This window comes from Drosophila willistoni, unplaced genomic scaffold (assembly GCF_018902025.1).
Source record: "Drosophila willistoni isolate 14030-0811.24 unplaced genomic scaffold, UCI_dwil_1.1 Seg774, whole genome shotgun sequence".
NCBI lineage: Eukaryota > Metazoa > Arthropoda > Insecta > Diptera > Drosophilidae > Drosophila > Drosophila willistoni.
In genome coordinates, this window is record NW_025814677.1 from 25438 (window position 1) to 35817 (window position 10380).

Below are 10380 nucleotides of genomic sequence, written 5' to 3' on the forward strand. Positions count from 1 at the left end.
TATATATTAGAAGCGATGGCTCAAACCAGGAGACACTTCAGTTGGTGTTATCGATGTCGATGATGGTGATAGGGGTGCGACCACCCCACTACTACACACACGCGCGCGAGAGCTGCGAGGAGAGCAATTTACGCCCCTCACCCCTTTGGACGGATGACCGCAGCAGCCCCAGCAGGTTTTAAAACGAAATCGCGACCGGGTGCCTGACGATTCGGGATAACCGTGAGTAGGCCTGCGTAGCCAACACCGTCTCACACTGTCCGCTTTACTCTGCAGATAATACACGTCCCGTAGACTAGCGAAAAAACCGGATTGCAACGGAGCGTCGAATCAGCGTCGTTCCTCTAGCTTCGATGTTTTCCACTTCCAGTCAGTGCACTTTTTACATAATTTTCCGTTATGCCGCAGCGAGGCATCCGTTAGGTTGGAAACTCTTTAAAAACAGCCTGACAGCGTCGAAAAATTATCAAACCGCAGCTTGTTCCATTCGAATGAACACACCAGTGATTTCGGTGGTGCCCAAGGAATTCAGTTTAGTTCAAAAACAAATCATAACCATGAAGTTCTTCATTGCTACCGCATGTGTCCTGCTTTTGGCATCGGGCATCTCGGTCGATCCTGTCAAGGCCGCCACCGAGGAACAGTCCGGTGCATTTGCCAAATGCCTGGAGGCTGATTCTATCTCGTGTCTTCAGCTAACGGTACGGATTAAACACAAAACCAAGGATTAACTTATTATATATAGAACATATTATATAAAGAACACTAAAGAACACAATTTTTTTGTGGCACCGTGAAAGTGAAACTATAAAAGAAAGAGAAAAAAAAAACAAAATAGAATCACCCATGAAATAAAAATTAATCATCAGAAGCCACACTAATGTAGCCCTGAGACAGTGAAAGTCTCTGCAGCTCTTCCGCAAGGCCAATCCACAATTGAAAATCCACAAATCGAACTGTTCGGCGGTGTCTCGTTGGTCAAGGCCAATGAAGGACGTCAGGGCAAATCTCTGGACAATGCTATCGCTGTTGAGGCCGCTCCCTCTGTGGAGGCTCGCACCACCGAGATGAGCAACTACTTCATGGACAATGCTAAGAGCTTCTTCGCTGAGCGCTCTTTGAACTTCAACTTCGCCAATGCCGCTCGCAGCGTTGCCCGTGCCATTCCCGATGACATCAAGGCCGATCTCCGTGAATTGGTTGTCGAGTCCCGTACCCGCAAGAAGAAGCTCTTGAAGAAGTTCCTCCCCATCAGGACAGGACAGATTGCGGTCCTCGGCGTTGGTTCCATCTTCGGTCTGCTCTTCTTGGCCAAGAAGGCTTTGGTTGTCTCCGTGATTGCCTTCTTTCTCGCTTTGGCTGCCGGTGCATCAAGTGGTCTGAGCCGTCTGGGCGGTTCCGGCGGCTCTGGCGGTGGTCTGCTCGGCGGTCTTTTCGGTGGAAAGAACGCTGGCTCCTCCTCTGCTAGCTCTGGTGGCTGGTCATCCGGCGGTGGTGGTGCTGCCAGCAGCGGCTGGTCATCGGCAGCTCCGGCTGGGATACCCATGGTGCCTACAGCTCACCTGTGGCCCAGACTATTGCCTACCAGGGATACAAACAGGCCAGACGGTAAGACATCGGCCTTCCATTCCGCCCTCCATATGAAGGACAACAAAGCCTGACAAGGAGAGAGAACATTCGCAAAAACAAAAAAATGATGACCAGTTAATTAATGTCTATATTTATATATATTTATAAATTATTTATTTTAATTTATTTACTTGAACTAGAACGAGATGGGGGCGATGCCGTATGGCATTGCACCCCAGCAAAAATTGCCTTCCAATCAAACAAAAGAAAAACAAACTCTCGGCCCAGAGAGCTAACCGAACACACACCATGCCACAAACCACCTTCTTCTTTCACATCCACCAAAAAAAAAAAACAGTCGACAGCTGCCACAACCAACACAACTCACACACTCTTTATACATACACTCCTTCTATCGCTTATCTATATCTATCTTTCATCTCGGGGCTGCGTCTTTGATTAATGGCCACAAAATGTTTGCAACTAGTCGCGCCCATTAATCAAAAGCCAGCCTCGCCTATCTAACTCTAACTATCTATCTCATCTGTCTATCAATTTAAAACTCTATCTCTATTTCTATATCTACCTCTGTCTATCTATAACTCTGTATCTATATCTAAATCTGTCTCTCTATCTATATGTTTTCTGCTTTACCGAAACAGAAAACTCTGAACAAATGCTGCAAAATCAAAGAATCAAATAATAATTCAAATATGAAAACAAAAAAAGAAATAATGTATCCACTCTGTCTATTTTCTTTAATGATTTCTTTTCCGAAAAACACAAAACTTTTCATTTTCAATTTGTATACGCACCTTCTGCATCAGCTTCATCACAGCACTCGACACAATCAACAGCGTCATTATAGCCATAATCATCATAGTCATCTTCAGGAAACATCACTCATACGCCTCATTGTCTGTGTCTATCAATTTGCATTTGTGTGGCTGAACTTTCCTTTCATTTCTCAGTCCATTCTTTGTTATCAGCCAAAATCGAAGACACAAAATGTTTTCTTTTATTTTTCTTCTCTTAAACAAAAATTTCACCCACTTATTTCATCTCTTTTTCGTCTTCATTTTTCTACCATTTTTATACCCTTGCAAAAAGGGTATATTAATTTTGGTCAGAAGTGTGCAACGCATAGAAGGAAGCAGTATATATATTCTTGATCAGCACGACGAGACGAGTTCAAATAGCCATGTCCGTCCGTCCGTCCGTCCGTCCGTCCGTCCGTCTGGATCAACGCAAACTCCTCCTAGACCGTAAGAGCTACAGAGCTGAAATTTTGCATGTAGATTTGTATATACTGCAGGCGTTGTATATCTCGGATTCAGCCGGATCGGATCACTATATCATATAGCTCCCATACAAACGCCAAAGTCACAATCAGTGACTTTTCTTAATAACTTCGTTATTTTTTGAGCTATTGTCGTAAAATTTAATATTGGTGAGTTAATTACACATATAAACGACTATGCCAAATTTGATCAAGATCGGGTGACTATATCATATAGCTCCCATAGGAACGATCTTTCGAAAACAGTGACTTTTGTCAATTACTTCGTTACTTTTGAAGCAATTGTCATAAAAATTTATATTTCTCAGTTTAGCATAACTATTAATGACTGTGCCAAATTTGATTAAGATCGGGCGACTATATCATATAGCTCCCTTAGGCACAATCGGTGGTGAACAGTGACTTTCCTCAATAACTTCGTTACTTTTGACGCGATTGCTTTCAAATTAATTATTTGTTAGTTTAATATATCTGTTAATGACTGTGCCGAATTTCATAAAGATCGGGTGACTATATCATATAGCTCCCATAGGAACGATCGGTGGAAAACAGTGACTTTGATCAATATCTTTCCTATGCTAAGATTGTAGGCCGTTCTTTCACAAACTTTAGCCTTTTTAGAAAAAACGTTTTTCCATTTTGATGGCTATAGGTAAGGAAAGAGTTACCAAAAAAGTTGCAAGGGTATACAAACTTTGACGCGGTCGAAGTTAGCCCCGGCCCTCTGGTTTTATGCTCATTTGGGCCGCAACGCAACGTTTTGTTTGTTTGATTTGCTTAGCATCTAACATTCTGCTTTTTGCTGCCATTTATACCATTATTTCCGTATGGTTTGTGGACTAATGTCGACGTCTGTCCGCACGTCTGACTGTCTGAGTGACTGTCTTGGCTGGCTGGCTGGCTGGCTGGCTGTCTGACTGGGCTTACTCTCTCATGACTTGTACCTAAACCTTGTCGTTTGTAGGTTTTCGTTTGTTTGTTAAGTGCAATTTCTAAATACTGTTCCATTGATGGTGTCACGCTCAAAAGCCAATTGCCATTGTCCAGGCAATAACATTTCAAGCCAGTTAACAAAGTCATACCCAAGTGTCAATCAAATTCGTGAAATGAATGATATGCAGTTGTTGTTGTGTTTTTGTTGTTTGTCGATGACGAAAAATGAAAGTGACAGGAATTCTGGCCCATTTCTTTCTTTCCCAAAAGTGATATAACATGATTTAGCTTGTTCATTGTCAGAATCGGTTTCGATATTGAACTCTTAACTGCATTCAGCTTTCATTACTTTACTCATCAACAAATCAGACCCACACAGTTTAACTCTTAAAGCAATTACTAACAAATTACTTAACTTGGATTTGTTGAGTTTAATCCTTGTTTTGTTTATATACGGATACATTATTTCTTGCGTACAATTTATATAAATTTAAGACCCAGCTGAAGCAACACATTTGTAAGCCATTTTGACATTGAATTATTAAGGCAATCCTTAAATTTTATTAATTTTCCAAAGTCGTAGCAAAGCTTTGCCGTGATTCGAAACTCGGCATAATAGCTTAATGTTTGAAGCACAAAATGTTATTACCAACTTTCTAAGCTTAGCTTTAAGTAAGCCAAGTTAACTTAAGTAAATTTTAAAGCCACGTTTAAAAGGTGGCAATGCTTTCTTTTTCAAACTCATATTGCATACTTTTTAACTCTGTGAAAATTGATGCAAAGTCTGGAAAAGGCTTTAAGCATCAGTTAAACTTGACAATTTTTCAGTCAAATACTTGGATTTAGTAAGTATCTAAATAATATCTATAGAATTTCATATCTTAATTGGCCCTAGTTAAGTAAAATTCCCACTTCGGGGTTTTTTTTAAAAGTTAACAAATTAACTTTTATAATAATTTACTATTTTTATAAAATTTCAATAATTGTTAAATAAAATTCATATGTGTAATATACATATTTTACTCTTCTCTAGATTAAATTCAAACTTAAATGTGAAAACAAAATTTAAATTAAAAGGGTTGGCAATTATTTTAGATGTCAACAATGTTTTGTGGTGCATAAGGGCCGGATTTAATTTTTAAATAATATATGTACATATGTATATAGAGGTAAGTTTTTACCTCATGTGCCCAGGCCTTTTATGGTAGCCACTCGGCAATGGTTAGGCCTGGGTCTGGTCCAATCCTACATGCATATATGGTTGAAATGGCGGTTTCTGTTTGGTCCAACCTGGGACCCGCCTCATGCGCTTTTCCGGTTTGCGGTCTTCACTTGGTGGTCTCGGACAGTTGGCTGGGTCAATGCACACTTTACGGATTTGAAACGTTGCCCATTTACCTCTACACACATGGAGCAAGTGAAAGATAGAGACAGATAGAGAGGGAAAGAGAGCGATGGAGAGAGGGAGAGTTTTGCGGCATGTGTGAAAGTGTTGCAATATATTGTATATTGTCGGTTCATAATTCAATATGGCCAAAACATGTTGGTCAGTCTTGACATTGAATAATACAATCACTAATGCGGCACAAAATGAAATCGAATGGATCTGGGCCTGGGCCAAAAGTAGTAAAAGTGTAATTTTCAATTGGCATTTATAACTTTTCACACAGTGCTAAGTATCAGCTGGTGCGGCAACGGCAAAGGCAAAGGCAATGGCAATGGAATCGGAATCGGCAGATGTGTGAAAATTGTCAGTTTGCAACTTTTATTGTCAACATATTAACAAACAAGGTAACCAAACAAGCGAACAAACGAACGGTCCAACAAAATTACTATAGCAAATGATGAAGATGTTGTTGATAATAATGATGATGATGTTGATGATGATGATGACGATGACGACGATAGCCAGTTCGGTGAATGATATTACAAAGCCATCATGGATGAAAGAGACCGTTTCGAGAGCTGCTTTTGTCCAACAAAAGAACAAAATGTTGACAATAACGAAAGTGAAATGCCTTTTTACCCTGATCATAATTATGATAATGACAAATTTTTTCATAATGAAACGAAATTGAAATGCCTTGAAAGTGAAACCTGAGCAATTAAAAGCAGAGCAAGCAGGCAGGCAGACAGACAGGCAGGCGGGCACTCTCTGCCACGCCCTTAAGCTTTCGTTTTTTTCATTTTTTGCTTGTTTCTTTGCTTTTTATTTCTTATTCTCTTTCCACTTACATATTTATCTTCGATGAATTTTTAGAGATTCATATAAATGGTATTTTTTGCCAGCATTGGCGATTACACAATTTGGGGCGTGGCTGTCTCTAAGGCGCAAGATATTTGCATTTCACGATTTTATCTTGTCCAATGCTTTAAGAAGATAAAACCGAAATAAAAAACCCAAATCACAATATTTTTTTGGGAGGTGGAGAAATGAAAGAAGTAAAACCAAAATCTGATTATCAAGTGGAAACTCTCACTTTTACGATATTTTTATCGATATTTATCATCATGATGCTGATGATGATTGTGGTTGACTCTCTATCCATTGTTATATTGTCTTTTCTGTCTCATTATGATTAGATTTTCTGTGTGTGTGTGTGTGTGTGTGTGTGGCTACGAAACTAGAAAACCTTAGAGCAGCAGTCGCAACATAAATAAAAGTCAATTTTATGCTCACTTTTTGTTACTGATTGACTTGAATCGTCATTGGATTCGTGTCACGAAAGCTAAAGTTGTCATTTATTGCATGTGTTGCTGTGATTTGGAGCAACACTAAATATCTCAATTAGAAGTTATTGTCGGTACCTCAGTAGGTTGCTGGGCCTTTCTCTAACTCTCATGTCGAAAATCGACACAACTCTCTAGCGATGCACAGATATATATATATATATATAATATGCCTTTCCATCGCTCATCTAGCCATCCATTCATTCATTCATTCAGCAAAAACTGCCTGGCCCAACCCTCTGACAATTAATTAAAGTCAAATTGTTATTTGGCTTTCAGCCATGGCTTTCCTGACGCTAGCCACGCGCTCAAAGTCCAAAGCTGGTTTAGTTTTGTTACCTTTCGTCGTCGTTGTTGTTGTTGTTGTTGCACTTCAGTCCGTTCGATATTTGTTGTAATTTCTATCATTTCTAAGGCTGCAGTCGGCTGTCGGCCAAAAACAAGTTGCCACAAACCCAACTCCAACCGCAGCATCAGCCGAAAAACATGCCGAAGAAAGTGCCGGGACCTGAGGTACGGAATTGTGGCTCAGCTTTGGCTGGTTGGTTTTTTTTCGTTTTTTTCTGTGTTTTTTAATGCCGGCCATATCGGTTTTTGGTTCGATTTATGCCTTTTGATAAAGCAAACAAACACAATCAAGTGACAGCCACAAAACGAGCAGGCCCGGCTTGGACTGGCCCAACCTCACGTGTTTGGGGGGCTTGAGAGGCGTCGTCGATTCATTGAGGTACATCGATATCGGTGAAGAGTCAAGCATCGCATCAATTTATATATCTCTAGTGTGACTGTGTTGGTATGTGTCTGTGCGATTGGGCAGCTGCTATGGCCGTAGGTGAAGCGAAAAATAAAACGGAAAGATTAAATAAAAAAAACAAAAACAAAAGTAAAAAAAAATTTCACTTTCTCATTGGCTTACGTTACTTATAAATATGGAAGCTATCGGCCAGAGTAAAGTTATTGCTCTTTTGGCCTAAGGATGAAAGACAACACGGTCCGGGACAGGGACAGAGAAAAGGAAGCACTGTTCAACCGGTTGAAACCAACTCGATAAAATGAAGGAGACCCACGGGGCAGAAGAAAATTGAACATCTGCCATTATTGATGATACAACTGATGCAAAAAGTCATTATCAAAATTACAAGAAAACAAAAAAAAAAGGCAAATCAATGTCGTTACTTAATGCCTATATCTATACGTTATTGATTATATTTGATGATCCATGAATTTAGAGACAGATTATTAAAGGTTTAACAAATACGACACATATATATGTATATTAGATGTAGGTACAACTTTTATGTTTTCTTCTTCATTTTATTAGATAAGTTAAAATACTACAATATACAAAAAATTTAAAGGTTTTCAACACCTTTGCATAAAGGTGAGCTTGGTTGCGGGTTGTGAACTTTAAATTAAAAGCGTTCAATCATAATTAAAGAGAAAAATTGAAAACTTAAAAAGTTAATTAAACAAATATTTATCAAAATTTAAATAAAAAGTAGTAGTCTTTATAAACAGAACCCCATGACCAGTTAAAATGATTACAAAGGAAAACAAAAAAAAACATTAATAAAAATACTGCATGAAAATAAACCAACAAAAAGTGCGCAATTGTTGTTAATGCTGTTGGTTGGCAAAAAATAAAAATAAAGAAAGAATATTATTTTTTGCAGCATTCACCCGTATGGAAAATAGTTTGCTTTTCGTTTAATTAACTTTGTAATACAGCTCCATCAACAATACAGACCAGTAATTTAGGCTAAGTAACTTTTGTATTATGCATTTTCGTTAGTCAAACTCATTCTCGCTAATTGCACTGAGTGTATGCACATTGCGCATACGCCCTGGTCATCGATGCAATTAGGTGAGATTAGCATTTGCAGTGGATGCAATCAACTGAAATTCAAGCGGGTCTATAATGGCACCTGATGCTGGAGTCCCATGCAAAAAGACACTTTGGATTTGACATTGACAGAGAGAAAGAAAGAGAAAGAGATAGAGAGCTCTTCATGTGGTTTTTGCAGTTCGAATGCAGTTGGATTGTATTTTTGGTAATGAGTAATGATTTATGACCTAAACACACACACACAGAATTGTAATGAATGGGACTGAATGAGGTGTGAAATTTTCGATTGCCATTGTAATTATAATCCATTAATAGCCCTGTATGATTATGTTGATGAAGATAATGATGATGGCCACTTCATCATGACAAGTGCCGCATAACATGGAACCTTTTACCAACAATATCTTTCGGCATACTAATTACATATGGCCATAACAATGAGAGGCAAACAACACATTCACATTGTTATGGCCATTGACCAGCAGTTGGGCCGCTCTAATGGGCGGCATTTTGGTGATTTAGTGTTTTGGATTTACTGTTGTTGTTGTTGTTGTTGTTGTTATTGCTGTTGTATTTGTTGAAGAGGCAGGTTGCAAGTTCAATTCGCATTCGAACACACACACACACACACACACACACATATGTATATACAGTCATATAGATACCAAAACTTTCACTGAAGTTGATTTTTGAGGTTCCAGCGTTGTTGCCGTTACCATTGCCATCGCTGGTGGTGCTAGTGGTGCCGGCGGTGGTGCTGCTCCTGTCAAAAAAAAAGTATGCACATTTCATTATTAACATCCTCATCATGACCAATGCTGGTCATAAGCCGTACAATCGTGACGAAAACCCATCAAATGCCGGCTTAGACTGTAGTCTGGACATTGACACTTGCCTTTGAAGTAAACATACAGAGAGTACTTTCATTTGGCAAAGAATGTACATATGTATATGTTGTGGTGTGTGTGTGTTTTTGTGTGACACATGTTGGGTGGCAGCACTTCACAACTGTTTATGGTAAATAGAGATAAAGCGACTGTGTTTGAGTGACTAGATGATGACTGGATCGGCTGGCAAAGTGCCTGCCTTGGTATGTTAACGGTCCATTGGCCACCAAACGGTCTTAATTATAATTTTTAATTGACCGTCTCGCACTTGTGCGCCTAAATCAAACGGGCAGCATGCTCCAGTTATGGTCGCAGGCCAACCGGAAATACCGTTTTATCAATCACTCAAAGTTGTTTCAAGTGGTGGCCATTGATTAGACCTAACTGAAGAGAACGTCATCATAAGGCTTGTCATCATCATCATCATCATCGACATCGACATCGACATCAACATCATTATTATCATCATCTTATGATGATGACGATTGCGGCTATTCCTTTGGAAGCTTTTTGACCGAAATACCATCGAAAGCAAAAGAAAGAAAGTTTCTCAATGCCGACACTCACACAAAAACAGATATCTCTTGGTCTTTTTATTCACTTGCCAGTATTTCCTCCACATTCATTTCGAACCAGTTGCTTATGCGCCTTTTTATTTAGCTTAATTTAATTAACAGCGTCGTTTTAAGCAACAATAAAAAGCAAAAAAACGAACCGAAACACAAGAGGCAAAAAAACAATAGCTTAAAGAAAACAACAAGAATGATGACAATCATCATCACCATCATCATCATCATGATCTTCTCACAAACTGAGCTGGTCAAAAATTTCACTTTAAAGAATGATACACAGCTATCCTCAAGAAAAAGCGAAAGGGCTGAGAGGTATTTGCCTGGGTCCCAGGTGCGCTCAGATCGGGTCATAAAAACTGCAATTTTGGCAAGTTTCTTTTGGGTGAACCCCAATGGTGAGGAGGAAAGGAGGGAGAGAGAGAGGGAAAAAGCTAAGACCCTTTCTCTTTCTCAAAGAAAGCGCTGCTTGCCTGGCTGCTCTGCTCTGCTCTGGCCTGGCCATGTGAATTGCCATAAAATTTTAGCAAGTAACTGCACTCCGAG

At 39.4% G+C, this 10380-nt stretch overlaps 1 pseudogene; it reads left to right on the plus strand.

Moving 5' to 3' along the window:
- Positions 1-486: 486 nt before the first annotated feature.
- LOC6637582 lies at positions 487-1612 on the plus strand (annotated as a pseudogene).
- Positions 1613-10380: the final 8768 nt, after the last annotated feature.